Here is a 27,783-nt window from a genome sequence, read left to right as displayed (position 1 = left end):
CTTCTGCACAGACACACTCCACACTTTTTTTGTTGTTCCCTGGAATCGAATTCAGGACCTCATGCTTGCCAGGCAGGAGCTTTGCCACCGCGCTGTATCCCAGCCCACAGCGTACATTTCAATATAACTGATATTTATAACATCACACTCACTCCTTAAGTGACAAAAAAGACAAAAGCACAAAATCCAGAGAAGCACAAGGTGCAGTAGACAAAAGCTACTGAAGATACCACTGCTTTACCCTGGAAATCTGTCCTTCAAGTAACTGGAACCCCCTTCTCGGAACTCTCAGCAAAGCTCAGTGTCTGGATTCACGTCTCCCTACTGCTTGCTCCCCGGCTCATTATTAAAGTGTTGATTTTTCACTCACTGGTTTCCTCTGTAAATATTTGGCAGCTCATCGTTTTGCACAACAGGAGACACCCGGGACCCCCTTTCTGCCCCCACAGGTCTTAGAATCTGAGGGGATGCACCGCATGGAGCTAACAGCGTGGCATGGGAGTAGTGACAGAACTGGAGATGTCTGTCTGCACAACAGCACTGAGAAGCAATGCCTGCTCCTCTCTGAGGCGCTGAGGAGATGCTGCCGACACACGGAGAGACTCACAAAAACACCTGAGGTTGGCTCTACACGTGGAGAGCCATCTCTCCATGCAGCTCCCTGCTTTCGGGAGCCCTGTTAGCTTTCTGTATTTGGAAACCACGTCCTCACATTCTGGACCCTGGAAGAATGATGTCTAGCCACACAAAGTCTATCTTCCTAGTGTTCATCACTCTCTCAGGGAATGATTAGTGTCTAACAGGGGCATGGCTATATGGCAAACTAGATTTGATTCTGTTAAATTTGCTCCCTTCAGAAGATAGGAAAAATGGTAATTTAAAATTTAATGAAGTTTCTTGATCTCTGTTCTTCCCTAAGAAACTCAGCTCTGTACCAGGTCACCACATTGATCATTTCAGAGTTTCTCGAATCTCATACATTAGATATAATATCAGAACAGATGCTTGAAGCAACCAGAAGACGAAGTAAGGGCAGATACGTGGTCAGCAGCTCATCTACTCTGCAGGCCTGGTTATTAAGGGCAAAATTAAACCCATGCAATTTGAAGGAGGAGGTGTTTCGCATCACCAGGAAATTTAACCAACTAATAAAGAACAGTTATTTCATTATTTTTCAGAATTGTTACCATACACTATTGTTCTCCCTGCAAATGTCACATGTGGCTATCTCAAAAGCGATTGTGGAGGGTTAAAAATCCTCTTTTCCTCTTTTATGCACAAACAGCTGCTCACTACTAACACTATTTCTGATCTTCAAAAAGCATGTGATACTTTTGTTTTTAACGGTTAGTTTTTCAAATAAGCCCAAACTATTTTCCAAGTCCCCTGCACCCAAATAAACGAAACTGGAATGATTCCAGGTAGAAATCAGCACCTCAGCACTGCACATTCATTCAGGAGTCACAGTTTAGTGTGCCCGAAGGAAGATGCTACCTCAGAGTCCCACGATGGACTCAGTTAGATGCATTCAGCATACAAGTTTATTGTGGTCATGTGTTGATAAACAATTCCCCAATCCAACAGTTCCATCCTTCACACCTTATGACACTGAAACTTCAGTTCTCGAACATCACTATATGTTACTGTAAAGATTCCAGATAAGGATATAAATTATGAACAACGTGTTTTCTGTAGTGCAAATTTAAGCTCATGAAAAGGGCACCTTGGCTGCTGCCCTGCAAACAGACGAGGTGCTGAAGTGCTCAAATTTGATGAAGAAAATCATCTCTATGTTTAGGCCCATGGACAAAGATGACCCACGTGATGGCCAGAGACACATATGAAATATCGTCCCTCATCCCAAGTGCTTCAGGTTGGAAGGGGCCAAGATATCTTCTGGGGACAAGAAGACTCCAGCCCCTAGGAGTCAAAAGGATCCTTGCTTGAAGGGGCCAGAGAAGGAGATATGTGAGTGGCCAAGAAGGAAATTGCATCAATGCTCAGCGCTAGCCATACAGTCAGTCTTCTTGGTTAACCCCAGGGTCCACAGGGCCAGAATCTATCTGCCCTTCAGTGACGGAACAGGTGGCTGCCCCTCTGCTCAACCCCAGTCCTCAGTCACTGACTGCTGAGCCAACAGTGATTCCAGCCAGTTCTGGAACCCACTAGCTGTCCGATGCTGGGCTCTCCTGGTTTGTATGCTCACCTCAGGCCTGAAAGCTCCACCCATCTCCAGCTTGAGCAGATGGTCATTTAAGCTAGACATGGGCAATCATGGGATACTGAGGAGGAACCTCACCATACAGACCTGCATGGCTGGGAAAACAATGGGGACACATGAGGGCTGTTCTCAGGTACCACTAAGGAACAACCCAGCTGAGCAATGCTCTTGTGCCTAGAAGAAACCCTGCCACGTGGAGGCCAGGAGTATAGTCATCACCACTGCTTCTTGTGATGACTCCAGACAACAGCGATGCTGAGAAACCATACAAGTTAAAGTTGCTCTACAAGGCCATACTCTTGAAAACTACTCTCTGTGTCACAGCATGTGCATGCCTGTACCCGGGTGTGGGTACACAGGGACACACAACCACAGCAAGGCTACACTACATGTTCTAATTGTTCCTCTGAGGCATCTGGTCAACCATATTTCTTCTGTGATTTTTTTTTTTTTGCCTGATCAAAATGAAATGTCTTGAATTCTAGTGAGTACCAATTAAATTGAGTATTGAGAGGAGAACATTTGTAAAGCATTTGTAAATTTTTTCACTCAGATGCCAAATTCTACGCTGAAGTCTCTCCAGCATATGTGTTTCCGCTCTCCAGGAAGATGGTCCTATTTTCAGATGTCGCTTCCCTTCATTAGAGTGGGTCCTCCAGTGTGAGCTGTGGTGCCCCTGTACCTGGGCAGCGATGCACCACGCCATGGCTGAGACTCTGCCTTGCTCTTCAATCACCTCGAGCCAGTGCACAGCTGGTGGGCACCAGGGGGCAGGCCCGGGGAGGAGCTGAGACCCCCGGAGCTGTTTCAGCCTCAGTTAGAGCTGAGAGTGGTGGCCAATGAGCCAGACAGGTCTAAGTACAAATGTAATCCAGGACACGCCGTCTGTGGTTGTGCTGAGGACCTAAAGATCATCTCGATTTTCCAGTAAAGGAGGGAAGGAATCTTGAAGACTACCTGGACCCATCTTCATAGTTTCCCTGTTGAGCTATGCCTTTAATCTAAAACAATGCATTTCAAGTTGAGCTGTGTCCTTATTTTTCTTTCAATTTAATCACTGTACACCCACTTACATACATAAAAGTTTACTCATTCAATTTCTATGCATACTCCAAAATTCAGTTCTATCCCACATAACCTATAAACTCTTCTCATTTTATCTTGATGTATACAAGTCCTCTCTTGCTGTAAATCCTATTCTCAGTCTTTCTGTGCACCAGTCAATCTGGGACAGTGCTTTGCATCTGTCTTTAACCATACCCCATGGGAGCCTCTTGCTAGCTCGTAACCAGCCATCTGGTTCCCAAAACTTCATTTGCCCATTGTCTATGAAATCCAAAACATCGGAGTGCCTTCAGGGGCATAATGAACAACCCTGAGGCATCTCCACAGGCATGGCACTTGCAGTCTTGAGGTGAAAGTGTCTTTCTGTTACTTAACTATTCTCAAGACAGGTGCAGGAGAGGAGAGAGGGGAGGTGGAGGACAGCCCCACCTTCCTGTGAGCCATGAGCTCAAACAGACTCAATTTGCCTGGCTCTTTGATATTTTAGGAAGCTTTGCTTAGCATGGAGCACAAGGATGTTTGGGAGCAAGCATGGCTTCCTTCTTCCTTCTTCCTTTAGACTCCCTGGCTGCAGCTGGGGCTACCACTGATGAAGTGTGATCTCTAGAGACAGCCTCAAGTTTAACAAATGTCTTTAAGAGGTCTGGAAGAGGAAATATGAAGTAAAGTATTTTCCAAAAATAAGACCTACCTGGAAAATCATCAGCTTTGAAGATGAGAGACCAAGCTGCCCAGCCCGTCAGCCTATCCTGGCCGTCACTGTCTTTCTCCTCCTGGCTCTCCCTGTCCCTTCTCCTCTCCATCCCACCTTCCCCTCCCAGATTGAAGCAGCAAGCACAGATGCACTCTGTGTATTTAGTACACTGGGGACCATGGACAGATGCTGAGTCCTTTGGTCGCCAGGGTCCTCCGGGGTGGCCCCTCCTGACTTGCACCTCAGTAAACTTTGCTGGAGAGGAAGCCTGTGCCTGCCGCCTCCCGAAGTCCTCAGTACCTGGCTGAACTTCAAATTCCTCGGAAAAAGAATGGAAACCATAAGAGCTGGTATGCAGGGCTTTGGACACACAGGCTAGGCACTCAGCTGGTGCATTCCCAAATTTATTCTCTAAACACTGTGACACCTCAGATGCTTTATTAACCGAATGCTGTCTTTATCTTGGTGAAAAATGTATTGTTCCTGTTTACGCATTGTCACCCTCTGTTACAGGCTTGCAGGTATTATTACAGACAGCTAAGTGAGGTAGACATATTACAGGCAGTCAGACAGGGCTGGCCCTCAAGAGGTCAGTGCAGAAGACAATTTTGGCTGGAGGCACATTCACTGAAGGCCGTGCTTCAAGAACAAAGAAGCTACTCACCTGGATAGGTCCCCTAGGTGAACAGCAGTGATCGATATTGTAAGGAGACATATGTCACCTTGGAGTAGAAGACTGAACCTCCTTACCTAGCCCTTCTGGAAAAGTCCTTGTCCATCCCACGTGTGCTTGATGCTTGCTACATAGCTCCCTTCCCACTCGGATCCTCATTTAATCACTAAAATATGCAAGCAATATGCTTGTAACTTCATTGGTTCACCAGTCTTGTCCCACCTCAAACCCACCCTGTGATTTTCCATGGGAGAATATCACCTATGTGGATGTACGTGTAATCTTATCAATTGGTTATAGTTTGATCCCAACTTGAGCCTGCCTCACCTTATAGCTTTGCTTAGTAAACACCCCTGAGAAGTGGGATTGGTGGGAAACCGCTTTCTGGGCCCCCTTTTGTCCCTCTGAGACAGAAGCTTTCTTTCTCTCAATACATTCTTCCCACTCTTAACCTCCGTTGTTCCTAGAATTCAGTCCTCCATTTTAGAGAACACAAACTCTGCATTTCTGATAGCTAGCAGGTTGGGAGTCTATTTCCGCTGTGAAATAGTGAAGAGTAAAACTCATTCACAGTAAGAATTTGCTCCATGTTTACCCTGAGCCAGGAATAAGTGTCACGGTTTATATGTAGGTGTCCTCCAGAGTCTTCTGGGATCACAAACAGGACCTTGAACTCAGGAGGTGGTCCTGGTAGGAACAGGCAGATCCCCACGGGTGTGATCCAGAATACCTTACCTTCCTTTCTGGCTCCTCCTGAATCTTCTGCTTCTTGTGCACCAAGCCCATCTGCCCTGCTGCTCTGCCCTGCAGCCAGCGACTGTGGACTGAAACCTCTACAAACTGTGAGCCAAATAAACTTCTCTTCTTTAGAGTTGTCATGGTGTCAGAGAAAGTGACTAAGATTTTACACAATTCAGAAGTCTACACAGGCTGGAAGTTGTCCACTATGCATCAGTCAGGAGTTAGGCCCCTCCCTGACAATAGAGCTTACAAGGAACTGTGGCAGCTCCATGCTAGGAAAGGCAAGGCCCTGTGGGGTGGGAAGGTAGATTGTGAGGGTCGGAGAATGTTCTGGGGAAGTTGCACCTAAAGGACACCCACAGAAGGTGGAGAGAAATCAGCCAAAGGGGTGGGCATGATGTATTCAAGGATAAAGCTGGCATGGCACAGTAGTACGCAGATGGACAGGAGAGAGGTAGAGGCCGACAGTAGCCAGAGGCCAGGCTGGGATCGTTCCTCCCCACGTCTCTTAGATAATCAGATCTGCAAGGCATCAATGTCACTGTTACTGCGGGGACTGACTTGAGTGGGAAGAATCAGATCATGCAGCTGGTGAGTGTTGGAACCATTCTAGGGGGCTCAGAGGGACGGAGAAATGGGAAGGCAGTGGATTCGTTTGTGCAAAGCACACATCCCCACCCCAGACCTCACAGTCCCCTCCCTGCATTTCCATGTGCTTCTTCCTAAGCCTCTCCTGACACACTGTACAGTGCCCTCCAGAAGAAGACCTGACCCACGCTAAGGGGGTGCTGGTCAGTCAGCCTAACATCCCCACTTCACACTATCCCTGCCAGGAGCTGCACACAGTCTGGCTCAGAAGGACAGGGTTGGGATGGAACCAACCATCACACTGCTCTCCTCCTCAGTGTGGCTGAAATTTCCAATCAACGAGCAGCCCCAAAATGCACATAATTAGAAAGTAAGCGAACAGTGTCTATCGTTCTCTGTAGCGCTGTCAGAATATTCAGATCACTTGAAAACAATGAAATTATAAACACTGCTAAGCAAGACGCTCTAGGAAGTGATTTCAAATTTTTCTGAAGGTTTGATTTTATTTAGCAAACAGAAAGCACTGGTTCATCACATGCCAGGAAATATCCCACTCCTCAGAGAACTGCACGTTTAATCCTCCTAGCAGAATGGCACTGCAGCTCTCTTAGCATCTTTATTTTGTTTTGACGGAAGAGGAAGCTAGGGCATGAAACCTACAGAAAACACTCACTATCCGTGGGCAGTGAAAGGGAGATTGGTTCGAAGGGACACTTAGAACCAGAGCCAATACGGTGGGGGACATCGCCTCCCACTGGGCAGTCAGGTCATTGCTGTAAAAAGCAACTAGGTTCCGATCATGCCATGTTCCTCAGCCTCCAGCATATACTTTTCTTTTCTCTGACACTTTCTTCTCTACCTTCTGGATCCCCCATCCTAACCATCCCAGTTCTAGGGCTGAACTCAGGGAACATGGAGATACAGCCTTGGCCATTGTGTTGTAGTTGTTGTATGTTTATTTTGTTGTTTAGAAACAGCCTTACTAAGTTGTCCAGGATGGCTACAAACTTGCAATCCTCCTGCCTCAGCCTCCGAAGGAGCTGGGATTACAGATGTGTGCCACCACACCCAGCTTTTCTGACTTCTTCACCCCATCCTCCCATCCCTGATCAATACCAGTCCTAAAAGTCATGTGCATAGAGAAAGATGAGAGAGGAAAGCAGGTGCATAGGGAAAAGCTCCACTGAGAAAGGAAAGGAGAAGGGGTGCAGCTGGTAAAGTGAGGCAGGAAGCCAGGGCTCCAAGGCTGGGGTGAGGCCTAGCTCCCCACTCTCCCACCCTTTCTTTCTCCTGTGGCTGGGTCAGTGGCATTGATGTGCTGCTGTGATACTGCTTGGGTCTGCATCTGACAGTGGCTTATTTATGTCCTGTGTGGGTCTCCTCTCAAAATGCTACAAGGATGCTAATACTGAGAGGTCTACTTCTGCATCCCGAGTGTCTCTCAGAGTGGACACTGCAGCTTACGGGCCAGTCTGCCATGAGGGTGCACAGATGGAAGTGTGCAGACTGACCTCTAGGCGGGAAGTGAGGGACTGTCAAAGACAAGGAATGCGTGTTTATACAAGAGGATTCAGGGGTGTGGCCAGGAATGGAATTCCAGGCTCTCACAAAGTAGCAAAGCAATAGCAATTGTAATAAGGAGTTTTCAGTGTGTTGACATAGTAAGACCATGGGAAGCATCACATCTAAGATGGTAAACTGTAGGAAGTAGTTCCAGACCTCACCGAGGACAGTGACGTGTTTCCCTAAAGCCAGCAGAGAGGTTCTAACTAAGTGGCATAAGGCAAGATATAGTGTGACGGGTGTGAAGAACTGTCACCCGAATAAAACCCCACAGGAACCTGCGGGCGTATTTTGAGGATGTCAAATTTCTGACTTGGTGCATTTACATGAAGTTCAAGAATAAGCAAAGATGATTCATGGTGTTCCAGTCAGAAAAGGCATCTACTGTATGAGAAAAAAATGGAAGAAACTTCTGGAATGACAGAAGTGCCTCACATTGTGATTTGGGCAGTGGTTGTTGATAAATTTTAAAGAATTATTGAACTGTGCTTGTCAGACCTGTGTCTCTTACTCCATGCAGATTCTATTTTTAAGTTCGAAAATATAACCCAGTTCTTAATACTGCAGCCATTGATCCCGAAAATGGGTCTCGAGTACGTGAAGCTTGACTGGCTCGGAAGGATGAGCTGAGTCCCCATTTAATCTTTCATTCATTGTTCATTTACTGCTGTGCTCCTGGGGCCACCATGTGCACCTAACTGCAGGACTCTGGTTTCTATCATGGTGCGCAGACATGGACATGGTGCAGCGGACAGAGAAAGGAAATGCAAGGGGGGTGACAAGGAGCACAGAGAGGTGAGCGTGATCAGAGAGGAAGGGGTGGCAGAGGGACCAGGGCTGTTCCCAGCAGGGACCCTGATAAATGCATCTGGGCTTCTCTAAGGCCGCTGGTGCCCGGATACTGCACTGCAGATCCACTGGCCAGAGCCGCCTCCAGAGATGGTCAGCACAGGTCCCAAAGGACATCAGCAGCTTTACTGCCCAAGCCCATTTACCACAGGGCTCCCAGACCTGGGAGAAGTTTTGCAAAGGGCTCCCTGATCCCCACATCGAGGATCTCTCTGGAGCAGACAGGGAGCGGTTACAAGGTTTTGAAGAGAGCTATTAAACTGTGAGACTCTGTAAAGCACAGCTTGGAGGGAGACGACGTGCACAGAAGGGAAATGAAATGAAAACTCTTATTATAGCCCAAGCTGCAAAGGACTCGGGCTTGAAATGGTGTCGAGGGTGGGCGGATTGGACAGAATTCTCAGCAGGCGATGATCCTAGGCCCACAGTGCTGGGTAGTGGATGAGGTGGTAGAGAAGAACGGAGAGCCCTGGCCAGGAGGTTGCAAAGTGCTTGCCCTTGGGGGAGGCATCTGTAGGGTGAGTGTGGAAGAGGAAGACACTGATTGAGGGCAGAGGGATCCCGGTGAGCCTAGGGCATGTCCGTAGCAACATGAAGCCCATGCAGTGGGGATTCAGGGTCTCAACCTGTGCAGAGTGCTTCCATGGTGTTGGAGGAGCATAAGCTGGGTTGCGTAAGAATTGATTTTCTTTTATTTTCCTTTAACAACTGTTTCTGTGGAGTCTGTACTGTGAGGTGGGTGCTGGGCCCCAAGTCACATCCAGGGTACAGACAGAAGCCCCCACTTATGGTAGCCTCCCGAAGACCCCTGGCATGTCCAGCAGAGGTTGACAAGAACGACAGTGGATCCTGCCCATCTTCCAGGGCCAGGACAAGCGCGGTGAGATGGCATCACAGTTTTGAACACCACGAGATGAGCAGAGAAAGGAAGCAGATTGAAAGGAGGAAGGAACGATCCTCACCGCGGTCCCTGGCCCAGCAGCAGGAGCAGGGAAAGAGCCCTTGGAAAACATGATGCACCCAGAGTCTAGCGGTTCACCCGGCTTGCTGGGGTCCCCCAGGCCCTGGGTGTGGTCTTGAAACACATGAAGCCTGAGAACTCCAGCTCCAGGCCGGAGGGCACAGCCAGAAGGGGGAGCAGGTTTCCTCCATGCAATGAAAAAGGGTAGGATGAGCGGCAGAGGGAAGGAGAGGGAGCGGCAGGGGACATCACTGGTAGTGGAAATAAAACTGATCTGTCACACATCAGCAAAGTTAAAACTACATGCTTCACGCAACACCATCGAGATGGTAAAAAGTTGAACCAAGAATGGGAGAAAGTCTTTGAAAATTTTATATCTGATGAGAGATTTTGTTCTAGGAAAAGTACTGTATCTCAACAATAGAGAACTAAAAGCATCATACCACAGTGATACATGTGCTCTCATGTTTACAGCAGCACAGTTTGTAACAGCTAAATCTTGGAAACAACCCAAATGCCCATCAACTGGTGAATGGATAAAAATGGTGATTTTCTAATACAGTGGAGTACTACTCAGCTGTAAAGAAAGATAAACTTACAACATTTCTAGGTAATATGATGCACCTCGAGACCATCCTCTGAAGTGAAATAAATCAGTTACACATGTGTACATATTGTATTGTCTCTTTGGTGTGATAACCTGAAAATAAAAATAAGGATCAAAATGTATAACAGACACTGTGAAACAGGAAGAAAATATTCAAAAGGAAAGGAGAGCTTGGGAGGAGGGGAGGGGCAAAGGTAGGAAGGGAAAAGAAAAAATGATAAAAGAAAGAAAATGGAAACAAAGATTTGTAAATAAAGAGGGGAAGAAAGGGTGGATGGAGGGAAGAAGAATGGAAAAAAGGAATCAAGATATATCATGTAAGGGCACAAATTTTCTATGATGAATGTGATCATTATGTATATCTAAATTGTACCAATAACTTAATTTAAAAATAAAAAAACATAATTAAAAATCCTTTCAATCCCCAGCACCAAAAAATATGCAAATGTCTTGAACAAACATGTCTCCCAACAAGATAGAAAGATAAATACATGGAAAATGTTCCAAATCATGAGCGTTTGAGGGAATTCAAATCAAAATAGAACCAGAAACTTCATAATTGAAAGAGTGGCTAAGACCAAAATGTCAGACACTCTGAAACTAACAAGTGTTGATGATGATGACAAAGCTGGAACCCAGGACATGGGCAGAAAATATGTCACACAGTGAACCCACTTTGCGAAAGTTTGTCAGCTCTGCAATATATTAAATACAATTATTTTGTTACCACAAAATTCTTCCTCTAGGTTCAATCACCATAGAGTTGAAGTCATAAGTCAACACAAAAGCCTATACCGGAACAGTCATAGAAGCATTATTTTAAGAAGTAAAACATGGAAACAGCCCAGATGTTCAATCAAAAAACACAAACAAAATGTGGTAGCTCCATACTCCCGGAAACCATTCAATCTCAAAGCAATGAGAGTTAAATCCATGCTAAAAGTGGATGAATTATGACAACACTGCATTGTGTGAGAAAAGTAGCAACAAATGCAACATACAGTGTGGTTCCTTTCCATGATCTGTCCAGAATTAGTGAGCCCTATAATTTATTCATTCACACAGGGTACTGGTTGATACCTTGTGTCAACTTGAGAACTTAGGACCTCAACTAAAGGACTCAGGGGGGCCAGAGTCCTCACTGTGTAGACATCCTGAGTCTGTGCAAGAGCAGAGAGATGGTGTGAGTGCTGCACTCGCCCTGGGAGGAGGGGCTGGGGTTGCCAGCTTCCAGTATAAGGGAGGAAAAGAAGCTCGCTCTTTCCCTTTTCGTTCTGGCTGCTTTTGCTGTCTTCCGCTGCCTTGAGCAGTTGCCCGGCTGCCACACCGTCCTGTCTTGGAGCCAGCTGATTATGGACTGTAACCTCCACTAACAGGGAACTAAATAAACCTTTCCTTCCTGCACTTTGTCAGGTATTTTGTCTCAGCAAGGAAAGGAAAACAAGTAACATACATTCTCATTTCAAAGTCAGATGGTTAATCACTACAAAAAAGTCAGCTTTAATTTTGACAGGGATCACAGTTACTCTGCAGACCAGTGTGAGTGGCACTGCTATCTATCTAATCTGAAGTCTTTGATTGGTGAACATAGAACACCTGTCTAGTTATTTAGGATTTTTAAATTTCAACAATTACTTTGTAGTTTCAAATGCATGAATCTCACACTGCTGTTAAATTTATCCCCAGTAGCTTATTATTGTTGATGCTACTTATAAGTGGGATTGTCTTTATAAATTTATTTTGAGGGTTGTTCATTGCCAACTTACACTTTTGTTGTTGTTTTTGCTGATCCCACAAATCTGCCAAACTCATTAGTTCAATTCATTAGTGTTCATTTTTTAAGTTTTATAAATGAATGAATGTTTCTGGAAACAGATCATTTTACTCCTTATTTCCTAATCTGAATCCCTTTTATTTTGTTTCCTCGGTGCTCTGTTAGAATCTCCAGTAATTTAGGGAACTGTGAAAGCAGGAGCAGACATTGTTGCTGATCTCCCATCTTAAGGATAAAGCTTTATCAGGTTGAACATGCATGTGTGCATGCCAAATTTATTCTGTGTCTTCATCGTAAAACCACTTTAGATTTTGTCCAGTGCTGTGCTTGAGTCCACTGAGATGACTGAGTGGCTTCTATGCTTTATTAAATTAGCGAGATGCACCATGTCACTTGATTTTCTCATGTTAAACCAACCTTGCACTCCTGGGTAAATCCCACCTATTAGGGTAAATAAACCTTTCTTACATGCCTCGCGGTGCGCTTTAATTGTGTTTGGGTCAACACTTCTGTGTTTATGTGCACAAGAGCCCACTGTCTGCCTGAGTTTTCTTGCATGTCTTGGCTGGTTTTGGGTATTGAGGCAGGAGCAGCGGCTCCAGATGATTTGGGAAGTGTCCCTGCCTCTTCTGTTAGGGTACTAAGTCTGAAGTTTGTTGTTATCCATCAAAACCTAATTTATTCAGTTCTAATGAGTAGGACATGTTAAATAGCTGTCTGGAACTGAAGAGAGGCAACGGGTAGGGATGAACTTCAGAATATCTGCAGCGTGCAGAAGCGAGGACATGTTAAAAGCAATCCTTCATTTCCACATTCCAGTGTTTTCACAGGCAGAATGTCACTTCCAGAAAGATTATGTAGATTTCCCCAGACATACAAATGTGCCCTACTATATTCAGAAAAAGCTAAAAACAATTATTTGAATCAAATTTAATTGCACTGTGGCCACCCTAAGGCAAAGTGTCTCACTCGCTTTCTCTGTCTTTCCATGCATTCAGGCTCAATCTTCTCTGTCCAAGTAGGAAACATTATCTGACAGCCCCAGTGTCTCCTCCACCTGACCCACACCTCCTTCAAAGGTGACAGTGGTGTTTTTGCTCCATCCCAGCCACTTCTCTGAAAGTCGCTCTTCATTTAACTTTAGGACTTTGCTCCTGCAAGAACCAGCCTTTCTTGGTTCCTTTTCTCCCTGAGCAGGGGTGTCGGGGTGCACAGACAGAGTGGCAGGAGCTCAAGACAGGCTTACTCTTGACCCAGGTGATGCTCCTGAGGGTTGAGTAGAATTGGAAAACAGATGGTCAGGGATCAGCCCACTAACCCCACAGCCTCCCACGTGGCAGGTGGCACTACTCCGAGATGTCTGTGTGTGGCTTGGGGACCATCACAGCTGTCACTTTATCTTCTGCCTCTCCACCCGCATGGGGGACTCTGGCAGCTCCATTTGGGGAAAGAAAAAAAATCCAAAACATGTCTTGTTTGATATTTTAGCCCAGAGTACTTGGCCCATGTTAAATGTTAAATCAATAAAGAGTCAGTTATTTAGTATTTTAAAAAGTGCAGGCGTTTCTGTCAAAACTGTGCAGGTATCAGGTTCCATAAGGGGGAACCAGGCATGCTGCTCCTGCAGACTCCTGTATTTTAATGCAGGTCACTGTTTTTTGGGTGTCAGGGTGCTGCTCTGTTTTTTACCTTTCATCTATCCATCCATCCATGGAGAATGTGAGGCACCAGACAGGCTTCTGTGACGATACATGCAGGTCAGGATGCACATGTGTCCTCCGATGGAACTGGCGAGTAACACGTTTTCATGTGCATAACTCGGCAGCCGTGGATTAAAGCTGGCTAAGGTCTCCAGGAGGATGGGTAAACCCAGGATCCACCTCCGGAGCACACCGCCCAACTCCTGTGCTGCACAGCTTAACATAAACTGAACACAACAGCTTAGCCAAAGTGGGTCATCTATGTTCAGTGCTTCTTGCTGATTTTTAAAAATGAATGTTCTGCCCCAGCTCTTGTCCTCTTCAGGGTGAAGAGATGCAGCCCACTTGCCGGTCTGCCCTGCATCCCAATGTGCCCATCCATGAGGTGGACAGAAGTCTGCTGCTGGCCCTTGAAGCTGGTGAGGGGACACAGGAGCAGATGGAACAAAGGCGCCCTCGATGACAGATGCGAAGGGTCTTCCCAGCAGTCACTAGTTATTGGGGATTCATGGGCAGGCAGTGCCACTATTTATTCTGGTTTTATGTCCTCTAAATGGCCTTACAGAACTCTCCTCATATGCGAATCTCTAAAGATTGTAGCATTCAAATTTTACGAGGCTCTTGGTGAGCCAGATGGTGAAACATAAAAGTTATTCCGATTTCAAATTGAACCACATCCAACGCAGGGTACATGTCATTTTCCTCGTAGTTCCAGATTAATTCCTTTCTCATTTGTTTCACTGTGACTTCCAGCTTGGAACTTCTGTGGATGATTAATGGGATGCATTGAATAGGTGCTTTGTAGAGGGCCGAGGACTGAAGTGTGTGACCGAGGGCTGCAGAATCTCAGGGCTGTGGCTGATTTCTCCTCACAGCTCACACTTGCTTACGTGGGCACCTAAATCACTAGGACATCAAGAGCTTTGACATAATACCTCCTTCACAGCCAGACCAAAGACGTGACATTATTTTCCAAATGATGTATGTGACACTTAATGGGTGTGTTTAAATTTTAAAATTCACGTAAGAATTCATCACTGAAAACATTATGGCTTTTGTTCCCAGCGAAGACTTTCTTATCATCTCTTTTATTAAAATAAGTCAATTGAATTTTTATTGAAATGTCTGGAAATGAACTTTTATTCCTCTGGATGAAAAAGGAACTTGGTAACCCAGACAAGGTGGAAGGAAAAGCAGAGTTCCTCTTTTCATTTTTGTTCTTAGCATCTCTGATTCTTCCTCTCAGCTCTCCTGGCTCTCCTCTGCAGTCTCAAGGTCACTGCTATCCTGTCCCAGTCGCTCCTGCCACACCACAGCCAGGAGGAGGGCACAGAGGGAAGGGAGGACTCACTGTGAACTGTGCTATGCGTGCAGCCAGACTTAACTGGCTTCTAAAGCAGCCATCTGGAGCACCTCATCAGCACCTTCCCTGCAGACTGGAAGTGCTCCCAAGGGGACCACTGCCCTCCAGATGCATTCATGAACCACTGCTCCCTCACTAGGGTGGGTCAACCCAAAGGAAGGGGTGAAAATAACAAAAACATCTCTCCCCACAGAATGCTCAAGCTCCTAGACATCCTGGGATGGCCCAAGAAAAAGCTCCAGCACAGCCTAACTAACCATGCACAGAAAGTTGAAGGGCAGAAATGGCTGAGGGGGGCAGATGTGAGCGAATCTAGGTGAGCGAATTAGGAACTCCTTCCTGTGCACTGCCAGTCCATGTATGGGCTCCGTCCTAGGAGTCCCTCTTATAGACACCCTGCTGCAGTCCCCTTACATCACAGAGCAATAGTCAGAGAGGTGTCTGTTCCACTGGGAAATACACAGCAAGTTCTGGGCATCCGGCGTACAACTCAGGGACTTCATGTGCCTCAAGGACCTTAACTGTGAGCAAAGGAGTCCAGCCGTGGAATGCACAGAACCATCCTGTTCCCCCACCCCCGTAGCCAGGCCACTCCATGGCAGGGCACAGTCTTGGGAGGTTTCTACTTAAATCGGCCACATTTTCCTAGATGGCCTCTCTTGGCCTTAGTTTTTCTACACATGTTGCAGCCATCGTGACCTGCAGTAGAGTGGAGAAAGGGGCGCTGTGAAGATGCACACCTGCAGTGCCAGCAGGCTGGGGAGCGGAGGCAGGAAGATCAGGAACACAAGCTCAGCATAGGTCACACAGTGACTTTCAAAGGGACTGGGGACATAGCTCCTTGTGAAAGCTCTGGGCTCAAACCTCACTGAGGTTAAAACAGAAAAAGAAGTGGAGGAGAAAGGATGGATCTGAGTCAGAGTCAGCTCAGATTTCACTGTCTATCGTTTTAGATATAATTTATTTAAAAATTAAGATAAGGAAGGGGAAGTAAAATTTCCACACTGGGAAACAGCCTAATTCCGGCTCCTGCAGAGCCCCTGCAGCTGAAACCCTGGTTTGATCCCCCTCTAGTGTCCTGGTTTAGAAGTACATTCACTCAGCGGCTTCAGGACTTCAGAGCAGCCTGCATTCATTCACTCCTCTGAACTGAGGCTTGGAGCATCCAGGAGCCTCAGCTGTGCCCGGGGTTCCTGTCCTCAGGGCTCAGGGTGTCAGGTGAAGAACATGAAGAGGTCTCAGCTTTGTGGATGCTACACTGTACAACCACAGTGCATGCCCTGCATGTGTGTCACCTGTCTCCGAACCCAGTTCTAGGACTCTCCTCCCTGGGCAGAGCTCACCCAAGCAGGCTATTGCAAAGTCTGAGGCAGGGCAGGGAAGGGCAGGGCATGGAAGAAGGGGCAAGGTCCTGCTGATGCCTGTCACAGCTCCAGGCTGGACACCATGACATCCTATGCTCAGCCAGGGACAGACACTGAGCTGGAAGTACAGAAACACAAGACAGCAAGAAGAGGGACTGTGAGCAGGGTTGCTGGCTCAGAAACTGCATCCTTATCAAGGTTCTTCCTTCCCCACACTGGTTTGTGGGGCCAGGACACACTTAAAGACACTCCCTGCACCAGGAGAGCGAATGCATTTGGAGATGTATTCAGGTCAGACAGACAGAAACACAGAGAGCATTTCCGAGAACAAGGAGAAAGTCAGGAATGGAGATACGTGGAAGAGAGCAGGAAAGGTGTGGTTTAGCTTGCAGTGTTCAGGGGCACTTCGGCCTGGTTAGCATGGGAAGTGCGTTTAGCTGGGGTGCACGGATGCGTGAGTATTGGCTGGCCGAGGATGCAGTAAGTTATTAACCAATGAGTCTCTCTCTCACACACACACCACCATCACTGCGTGGGAGGAAGGGTTCGCAGTTAGAAGCCAGATTACGCAGGAACTGCAGAAGACTCCCTAACAGGCAGCTAAGTGGTTCTGTAAATACGGGGTTACACATTTAAACACCGCCTAGGCTGCCATGCCTGGCTAAAAATGTTACTGTGCTACTTCCAAATCAGTGGTGGAAACCAAAATCAGGGTTTCTAGAAATGTGCAAAGCTGAGCATGATCATTATCAATCATTAGAATTACAATGTGCTGTGGGAAAATGTTCCCGGCCCACTGAAAAAATCAAGGGCAGCCTGGCAGAGTGTGTGCTGCATTTTAAAGCCGAGGGGCAGCTCCCAGACCTTCTAAGAGAGCTCTGAGCAAGAGAGCTGTCAGGTCCAGGAGCCTGGAGCATGCAGGCACAGGTGGAGGCTGAGGAGACAGGGAAGGGGGGCCCCAGGAGAGCAGGCAAAGGTGAGCCCCAGCTGGGGTGCTGAGGCCATGAGGCACAGGAGGCGTGAGGGACACAGTGTGTGATGCCACTGCATTAGGAACTGGCCCGGAGAACAAAAGAGCATGAAGTTCAGAGACAGAAAGTTACACGGGGTCTCCTTGCCTCAAGTCACCCAGAACCAGGCCCCTAGTGCTGAGTCAAGGTGAGGAGCTGTTGTGTCAGATGAGCAAGGTACACTGCTCCGACAGTCTTCCTGGAGGAAAAGTATTTATGTGCACACACTCACGGCTCAGTCAGCTCAGTCCCTGTCATGCCTGCAAGGCAGTCCTTTAAGATGTGAAACACATGTGTAACTATGACTTTGGACCATGAAAAAACGATCCAGGGCTTTGCTTGTGATTGGAACCCAGGCATGGTTTGCGCTTCGCAGCACGGTTCACAGGTAACTTCAGGAGCAGCCGAAATATTTACACGTGGATTGAATATCGCAAAAAGTACCTCAGCCTGCCAGGACAGCCTATATCCATCCCCGCATCTGGACATCAGCCAATCTATCCATCTGTCCACGCATCCACTGGTTTATTCAGCCACCAATGATAAAGCACGGTTACTGCGCACTGTGCAGTGGAGAAACAGGTACTGGCCCTCCCCCCACAGGAGAAGCAGCTTCAATGGAGAGCCAGGAGTGAGTGCCTCCTGGGAGGGACCTCACAGGGTCATTCACAGGAGATGTGTCACATGGCAGAAAAGTCAAGCTACCACACTGCAATTTCTAAGGTAAAACTTGGCGATGGCTGGTCCTGAATTTGTGGTGTAAAACTGAGTGATTCTCATGTTTACAAGTCCATTTTATTGCTAATTACCACAAACGCGTCCATCAGCTTCTTGACTTAGTTTGTTTTCCTAATGGAGGAAGATACCACCTCGCCCGCCCCCAGGCCCAAGCGTGGCTGTGCTGACTTGTGAGCAGTGCAGGCTGTAGACAGTGACTCCCTAAACTGGCTTCCAGTTTAAAGAGTCTGACCGAGGCTGTGTACACAGCATCATGAAAGCGGGGCTGAGGATGGACCAGCGCTGTGTGTCACCAAGGGCCGTGGCTGAGCTCATGTGGACAAGCTGTGATTCCTCTAAGCTATGAGATAAGGTCTCTGCTGAGGCCTGAGTGACTCCAGAGGAAAATTCCTCCCTGAATTGGCTACAAGGCAGGTTACTCTTTAGCCATGTCCTAAATCTGGCTCTCTGTCCCTTTCACAAGGACGCTTGGTTCCCTCTGCTACAAGCCTGCCTCACCCCTAGCCTAGCGCGTCCAGCTGCTATGTTCCCCAGAGGAGTATGATCACGAAACACTGAGGTCCAGCTGACCCGGGACCTTTTGCTCCCCATGGACAGCTGGGCATCCTGCATCCCTGCTGTACTGCTATTTTGTCTCTTGCTCTTTTTTTCTCTCACCATGTGCCATAACACCTGGCACGAGATTGGGGTTCTCTGCAGGGGTCCCTCATAGCTGGCACCTGGGAAAGGGTCTCTGGTACCTACTTTATCTTTTGAGCTGTTCCTTCAATTATTTTTTTTAATTTTATTTAAGAGGAAAAAGAGAAAAACACAAAACAAAACAAAGCGGTGTAAGGGTACACATAATACAGAACTACAAAAAAAAAATAACAGTAAGAAATCCCCTGTTAATAGATTACATATTATCATCTTGGAAATAGTTGCTCAAATCACAGTATCAAAGAATACAAAGTGGACATTCAAACAGAGAGACTGCAAACAGCTGTGTTCAATGATCCAAAAACATTAATATAGTCAGCTATTTAACACCCCTAAACACACTTGCTGTTATATCCGTTAGAGCTCTTTTTTTCCCCCTCTCTTTTTTACAACAAAATTTACACATTTTGGATTTTATTGCTCCTTAGTTCTTACTACTTTTTTGGGGGGGAGAGAATAAAGTCAAATATGGCAAAACAAAGCTGTCAGTCAAAACCAAAGATAGACATAGCACATGATGTAGAACAGAGTACAAGGTTATCAACAATGGTTATCAACGTTGTCTCTTGTTTCCTTAAAAAGAATTGTCTATCTCATTAGATATTATAAAGTTGGACAAAACAGTAGAGAACAAGATCAATAAAACTTAGGCATTGTAAACATTACAGGACTTCCAAAGGAGACAATAGTCAAATCAGAATGGGCATCTTAGTGAATCTTATTTCCTTCAATTATTTTTGTTCTTACTTCCTCCAGTGCAGCGTTCCTTTCCTCAGCCCTTTCAGGGCACGCTTCCCCCAAACTCTACAGTTAGTACTGCAGTCCTTCCTGGTCTCCCTGGAAGTGAGTGTCAAGTTAGCACCTGGATACAGGGATGTTTTTGCTACCCATATATCCTTTGTGTATCGAGGGTTTGCTATATCAATTACAGATCACTAATGACCAAGGGACAAAGGAGAGCAGTATTTATTAAGGCAGGACCTCGGAAAGACATGGTCACACAGGGGAGGGCCCTTCTGAACACTTCATCTGCTTCAATCAATCACAGAACTGCTCAGCACAGCTAAAAATAGCAGAGCTGTGACACAGAAGGCAATCCAGTGAGCCCACAGTGAGAAAAAACACGTTCATTCAAAGAAAGTTGATCACATAATTTATAAGCAAAGATTAAGCAGCTTGAATTCATATTAAAAGACAATGACCCACCCAAATATCAGCAAGGAAGATCAGAAAATTTGAATATATTATGCATCAGAAAAGACCAAACACCCAAAATCACAATGTAGCCAAAGGTGTACAGTCAGTCAGTAGATAACATAGAGCAAAGGAAGCCCATGAACATTTACCACTGTTGGCTGAATTTAGAAAGAAGATATGACTGGTCTTAGAAACAATTAGCAATTTGGGAAGCATGTATTACCCTTGTCGGGTAAATCAATCACCTCAGAGCTGCACAGATTGATAGAAGCAATTTAGGATGATATAGATTTGTCCAGGATTTACTTTATTAGTTAAACTGCCTCCAACCCCTTCCTTCCCAACATAGCCTTGTATGAGGCAAGTCTAGCTCTGGGCTAAGTGGTATCTCACAATATCCTCTTTGAACATAACTTATCAAACAAAGTTTTAGATTCTGAGTTTATATCCTCACTTCTAGTACGTGCTGATGGGCCATTTCTTTCAGTTTCAAATCATATTCTAATTCTAATTATGTTTGCTATTGGAAACATAGAAGGAAACAACCTGTAACTGGAAATCCTTCCAGATTCTTTCTTTAGCAAAGTTCCCTTAATTGAAGGTAAGGTTTTTCCTATACCTATAACACGAAGTATCAAGTGTTATATTCCATCCAGCTTTAAATTTGGCAGAAATATTTTGCTCAACAAGTAAAGAATGTAGAAGAAGAGGTGGGAAATAGTGTCAAAAGTAAAGTTCATCTAAAACCTTGCCCTTCAGGGATTCTCCAAAATAGCAGACCATCCTTTTACAATGTGGTCTTTATTCAGATTGCAATGCCCAGAGAGAATGATTCTCAGAAGCTAGACTCCAGGCCAAAGTTGCAATGTAATGTGTGTTTCCCTCATACTTTTTAAAAAAATTTCCACTTCTTAGTAACTTGTTCTCAGACTATTTTAATTTTTATAAAATTCTCTGTTATTGCCAAAGCCCATTCAAAAATCAAACAAGTACATGTCTTGAGAGATACACATATAGTTTCAGGATTGCAATGGTACATAAAATGGATACCAAAATGTTCACCAGACTGTGGCATCTGAGAAAGGCCACCTCAATCTGCTTTCTCCATTTATCACTGCAGAGCAGAGGCAGATTTCTCCTGTGTCTTCTTATAGGAGCTCTGGTCCCATCAGAAGCTTTTCCCACCGGCTCCCCTGGCCTGGGACCATCTCATTGGGGATCAAGATTCCACAGATGAAACTGCAGGGGATGCTACCAAGTCTACTGCAGAGCATCAAAGAAAAACCTCCCAGCACCCAGGGAAAGGCAGGAGGTCACAGCTCCCACCACCATCACCACAGCTCCCAGGAAAGCACCTCAAAAATGCCATCAAAGCCAAGTAGCGCAATGCCATGTAGCCATGTAGTGCCTCGCTGGCTGTCTTGTAATGCAACAGGAGACACAGAAGACCTGACGCAAGGCAGAGTGGGGCAGGGTGGGGCAGGGTGGGCAAAGGTGGGGGCACCATGGTCAAGGAGGAGGAGGACCTGTTCGGACCTGTGGAGACTCAGAATTGTACCTTAACTTCTCTGGGTACAACCTTGTCCACACCATGTGCAGGCCAAGCATCTTCTAGAAATGCGAAAAAAATTATTGAACTGCTGTATTAATAGATAAGCATAACCTCTAACCATGTTCTACATGCCCAGGTGCTTTAAAGTTTTCTAAGGAGAGAAGAATTAATCTGTTTTTCTCCTTTGTTCCTTACATAGGTAAGTTTTCTATATGTAACCAAAAAAAGTATGTTTCATCTCATTTAAAAAATCACATTACACTATCGAACCTACTGAAGCTTAGATGCTGTGCTCTGACAATGGAGTACAGGGTAATGAATAACAGCAAGTTCCCCAGCTTGGCTCCTAGGAAGGTTTCTAATTTTCGACTTCCTCACAGCACAGTCCAAAATCCAGCAAATCCCAGTTTGCAGGCGTTAAAACTCAGGTGCAGGGCTCCATGGGGTACACACCTTCAAAGAAAAACGGGTCATCGAATGGACAGACTCATAATTATCTCTCACTCACCCTCAGGACAGCAGGCCCCTTCTGTTAGGTTTTTATGTGGGTCAAACCACCTGCATGCTGAGTTCAAAGCCATGCAAGAACACCTCCACTAAAGCGGGTCCGGTGTGATACTTTTCCTTTCTCTGTATTTCTTTCCATAAAGAAAGGTATAAAATCCTCATAGTGAAAAGTGTATTTAAAAAGCGCCACTTCATAAGAGCTGCTGTAAAATATATTGAAATTACTGTTTCCTTATAAAAACCATGATCAAATAAATAAGTGGGGAGTCTTACCAGCAAGACCAGTTACACTGTCAGGAATCTTTCATGGGCTACAGTCGCTGAATTTCCCCCAGAGCAAATGTAAATTGGAAGAAAAAGGGTGCCACCATTGATACAATGGTACATCAGGTTCAAAGTCTTTTCACTTCAAAGTGCTCGAATTTCCAAAAGGAAGTCAAATAGTCCAGCAAGGACACACTGCCCCATGCACCATTTTTTCCCTCCACCATGGACATTTGGGTTTTCAATTCTGCTCTCCTTCTGGGGAAGTTATTTCATTTTAAGCATAGCAAGTTCTATAGTAGCAACACTTCCTAAAGATGATTGACGGAACTTAAACAAAGGCAAAGCCTGCGGAGTGCATGAGGGTCGACAGTAGTGATGTTAACAATACAGTGTTAAGAAAAGACAGCTCCTAGCTTCTTGCAAGGTGCTAGGCAGTGTTCCAAGCACCTCACATGCATCTTGTTATTTGCGGTTACTGCTCTGTGTAGCAGGTGAAATGTTATAATTACCCACCTAGGAGTAGCCTTCAGTTTCCAGAGTTCAGCAAACTAAGCAATGTCAAAGATTAGTAAATATCAGAGCCAACTACAAACCCAATTTGGGCTGACATCCTGGCAACTCTTGAGAAGACTTTTGTTCCATTTCTACTCCCCCCACACTCTTTCAGAGCAGTGTTGCCCAAGTTTTTGCATCAGACCAAAGTACAAGAACGTATCATTTTAAAAAGTCAAGGATTAGGGTAAACAGGAGTAATTAGAGAGGAGCCGGCTTTGTTCCGATGCATAGTTCTCGTGGCATAAATAAGCCCAGGAAGCACATCTGAGACAGAGGAGACCGCAGATCAATGGCCAAGTGTCTCCGCATGAAAATGGGGAAAACAGCCCCAAACTTTGAATAAAGTCTGCTCTGTTCACAAATCACCTTTGTGAATGGATTTTCACAAATGTTTAAAAAATGTTTAGTTTTCTTCCCTTTCTGCATATACAAGGATGTGGAAACCCAAACAAAGGACCTCATTTTACCTCCAAATACAAAACTGGGAAAACACGGGAGAGTTTGTGCCACAGTGAGAAAATGTTATAATTGCAGGATGGAGTTTAGAGCAACAGAAAACAGAAATCACAGGGAGGTGTTTGGATTTGGGCGAGTGGGACTCAAGCTGGCTTTAGTGCCTCACTGACTGGAGAGGAATTTACTGGGCACCTGCTGCTGTGCCCAACGCTCTTCCACACCTCTGAAGAGCAGAACCCTGAGCGGTCCTTGGGCTCCACACTCAGCCCCATAGGAGCACAGCCCTCGCATTCCCAAGGGCCCATAGGCGGGATACCAACACCGTGGACAGCTGACCCACAGGTAGCTCCCTCCTCCGCTTGCCCTCAGCTCTTAGGTTTGCCCCTGCAGAGCAGGTGACATCACTTATGCCTTCATGAGAGGACAGAAGCTCCATGGTGATCAGAAGGGATTCTCCTGGCCACACACGCACTCAACAAGGACCTCTGGTTCCTGACCATTTCTCCATTAAAGCTGACCTTTCCCTATGAAACAGCAAGGCCAGCAATGGAAAATGGACATTTTTCACTCCAGTATGACAGGAGTAGTTAAAAAAAAAAAAAAAGGTACTCAATTCAGTGCCAAACCACCACTCGAGTGGCAACTTAGAAAAACCTTTTATTCTGCCATGGAAAGAAAAGCTACTTTGGGCATTGGGTTATATAAATTTTCAATGTACTTTTAAAAATTATGGAAGTATAAAATTTGTGGGAATTATTCGACACAAATTACTGTGTTAGAGGTAAGAGAGCTGATATCAGAGTAAAACAGACTTATTTATACCTCAGCAGCATTCATTAGAATACCAACCAACACGTCACAACTCAGAAGAATCCAAACGTGCGGGGAAAGCTCACTGACCTGGGGCCAATACCCAGCCCAAGTTTGACTCTTTCCCTATCCTTTACACCTGGTTGCCTCCTTTACTTCGGAAAAAGCCACATTCAAAGTTCCACCCATAGTGGGTCAGCGTCTTTGCAGTAATGCACCGCACTTTTCATTCTTTGCCTGCTCTCCCATGCACAGCTCATGAAAAAAAACAAATGAAAGGGACACGGATGTGGCACACCAGCCAGACCTCCACTGAGCCCACGAAAGCAGCTAGGCTGAAGGAACCAGTGCAGGCCTGTGCTGGCAGCAGCTGGGGAGAGGCTGGGTGCTTCTCACATGGGAAGCGCCTTCCTGGGTAGGAAATGGCAACCATTGCTCAGGGGAGCCCAGTGAGACTGACAAGGACGGACTGTCGTCTTCACTGCGTGCATGCTCCTAAATACATTTGTGCACTTATCAGAATGGAAACAGTGTCAACTGGCCTTCCATTTGGACTCCATCCCTCAGATAGGGGGGATTAACAATCATTACGGAACACAATGTGATGTTATCCATCCTGAGCAGAGTCACGCAGGAACTTCCATTTTTGCAGGTCAAAACCCATCTCCTATCAGCAACACCATATGCTGCAAGCTGATGGCAGGAAAGTCCCAGCTGGGAGGGAGAGGGGTGACAGAGGAGGGAAGGGTGGGAGAAATGTAACAACTGCATTTTATAAAGTAGGAAGCTCAAACACATTGCCCAACCGCGACAGAATATACATAGAGTCCACCAAAAAAATGTATTCTTACTTCAGCTTCATACTAGTTCACTGTACTAGGAGTATATGTCTGGAAGTTCGTGGCCACCACTTTCTCTTTATGAATTTTTCTTTTCCTGGTGTATATATTTTGTGCTGTCTCTCTCTCTCTCTCTCTCTCTCTCTCTCTCTCTCTCTCTCTCTCGTTCTCACTCTCTCTTTGTATCTGTCTATATAAATACTTACATATACATATAATTATATTTTTTAATTTCAAAAGTAACCAAAAGGAAGTAAAAAATCATACTGATATTCAACAGAAGGGTGACAGAGACAGCATAAAGAAGGACTAAACCTTTACCTCTAGCAGTATGCCTTCAATATCACAACACCTAGAGAATGAAACTGCAATAGTGGTATACTACTTAGGGACCTAAAGGTGAGTCCCTAATGCAGACATAAACACTAAATTCTTAAGGGCTTTGCCTTGCGTAGAAAACTGGGTAAGGAGGGGTAAAGAGACCATGATTTCATGATGCACCTTTAGTTCAGCATGGTTAACTGCAACCTTGACTACATTCACTTTGATAAAATACATTCTTGAGTGAGTTAAAAAAATGTCTAACGCATCAGTTTGCTTTTAACACTGAGCTAATACAAGGACTAGCAGAGTCTGATACAAAGGAACCATTCATCAATGACAGTTACTACTTTTTTAAAAAGTCTATGTCGAAGTTGAAATATTCCAGCAGTCTAGACACTGATCCTACACAAAATATATCATGTTTTGTAGAAATATGACATGTGAAAATACATCAGGACTTATGGAAAATGTGTTCAAATTTAAGTTGCATCACATATAATCTACAGGCATTTAAAATATTATGTTTATGTGTTGCTAATTTTAAAAATGACTATTTGCACCAGGAACCTCAATTTTCAGATCACACATAAGAATTTGCCAAAGCGTTTATAACTGAGAAAACCACCTTCTCTGCATGTTTCTGAACTTTACCAGAATTTCTTCTTCACAAAGGACGATTTCCAGAATTTAGAATTGTTATATTTGTTTAAATTTAGGCTAAGGTTTTAAAGAGAAAGATTGCATTAGACAGAGCTTGACTGCATGGGGAAGCGAAAACAAAAGCAAAGCAAAGCATTTGAAACTGAAATGCACACAACTTTAGTTTAAAAAGAGAATTAAAATGCACTTGCAGGAAATGCAGGGTAATGCCGCACGGGCTTGGCCTGCTGACTCACCAGGACGCCAAGCCAGTGTTGACCCACTTACCAGGAAGTGGACCACGGTTCTGAGGAAAAGAGCCCCCTTGGTACTAGCCTCTGCCTGGGGCTGGTGCACGAGCTTGGTCCACATTCAGGGGCTCTTGTCCCGCTAGGCAGCCCCTGCCCACATGCACCTGAGGGCTGAGTCCATGCCTGAAAGTCTGACTTACAGGCAGCTCAGAAAACAGAGTCCCATAGCTTGGCTGGACAACAGCCCCACATCCGGTCACTTCCATGGCCCTGGCCGTGGATCTTTTGTGACTTCAGAGCAGCTCTCTAAATTAACAGGAAGAGGCACCTCCGCTTCCTCAAGGTAAAAAAGAAAAAGAAAAAAGCTTGCAATTGTCAGGAACTCTGGTCTGACTTGGACACTATTTTCATGTCTAGAAACACTCACAGTAGCCAGCACAGTGAACACACAAGTTACATGTTTAGCAAGGAGACCACAGCATGGGGACAGAGGAGGGGGCTGTGATGAGCAGCTTTATTTACCAAAGGGATCAGAGGCTGCTGAACACCAAACCCTGGTTTTGTGTCAAAACCCTGCCTGCAGGTGGACAGGGCTGACAGCCCAGAGGCTGCAGGTAGAGCCTGCCCAGCAAGCAGCCATCACAGCTCCTGCCTGGAAGGTCCCTAAGCAACCATGGAGGATGGGGCCCCTCATGAGCCCACCAGCTGCCACAGGAGTGGGATCTTGTGTGAAACTCAGAACTGCTGAAGAATTCTTCAAGCTCAAGGGCAAAGCTCTAAGTCAGACTGCTCATCAAACAGGCCAGAGCAACGCCTTTCAAGTCAGCTGGGGGAGGGGAGCTTTGAACTAATTCCACGAGCCCATTCAATTTCACTGAATGAACTAAGTAAACCTAATACTCCTTTGGAAACTGGAGCAAAACTCACAGCCAATATGATCTCTGAATTTGTAATCTGGAGGTCCCCAGCTCTGAGATGGGTTTCCCAGACACCCAAGTATCTATGTGCAAAACAGAGCTGATTTTCAAATAGAGATGAAGTTATAGAAAAAAACATATTCTCAAGAGAAGTGAGGAGTTTGACATTTTTTTATTTCAGAATAATCCATGTATCAAAATATCCATGAAATACATAGACTGGATATATTAAAGAAGAGTTCAAAGAATGAAAGAAGGTTAATTTTTTATGTATAATGCAGAATTCACTGAGACTTAGCTGTCAGCAAAAGCAATGTATACGTGATTACAAAGAAGCAAGAAAGTACCTGTCTCCTTCCATCTCTGTGAACCAGACCATCACAGACACATCGGGAACTCCTGGCTCCAATCCTTCCCTCATATGGGTTCTGAGTGGTCCGAGAGGGCTTAGGACTACATGGATCAGGGAGGCGATAGCACGAGACCTGTCATTTGCTCAGCAATATCGGACAGCAATATGGGGGTTAGGAAAATAGATACATGGGGCTGGGGATTTAGCTCAGCGGCATAATCGCCTGCCTCGCAAGCAGGCAGTCGTGAGTTCGATCCCTGGTACTGATAAAAAGGAAAAAGACAAAAAAAAAAAAAAAAGAAAATAGATTCAGCTCGGGGGCTGCAGCAGAGGACACAGATGTGCCTGGGCAGTGTGGGGACTTCTGCAGCTGTCTGAAAACCCAACACCAAAGTGTCCCACGAGCGAAGTAGGAGCACAGGTGAATCCACTGGGAGTAATGAGCCAATCCATGAACACACAATCCAGCAAATCTGTCAGGAGGCCGGTGCTAAGGAGGGGTTGGAA

At 45.6% G+C, this 27,783-nt stretch overlaps 1 protein-coding gene across 2 annotated transcripts in view; it reads right to left on the bottom strand.

Moving 5' to 3' along the window:
* Myo16 (myosin XVI) overlaps nucleotides 1-27,783 on the bottom strand; it is a 470,083-nt gene that overhangs the window by 382,438 nt on the left and 59,862 nt on the right. The gene's annotated exons all lie outside the window — the stretch shown is intronic.

This window comes from Cavia porcellus, unplaced genomic scaffold (genome assembly GCF_034190915.1).
Source record: "Cavia porcellus strain 051 isolate PalLab524CR breed Dunkin Hartley unplaced genomic scaffold, mCavPor4.1 scaffold_4, whole genome shotgun sequence".
Classification (NCBI taxonomy): Eukaryota; Metazoa; Chordata; class Mammalia; order Rodentia; family Caviidae; genus Cavia; species Cavia porcellus.
Note: the sequence above shows the minus strand (reverse complement) of the source record. Positions and strands in the feature narration are given on the sequence as shown.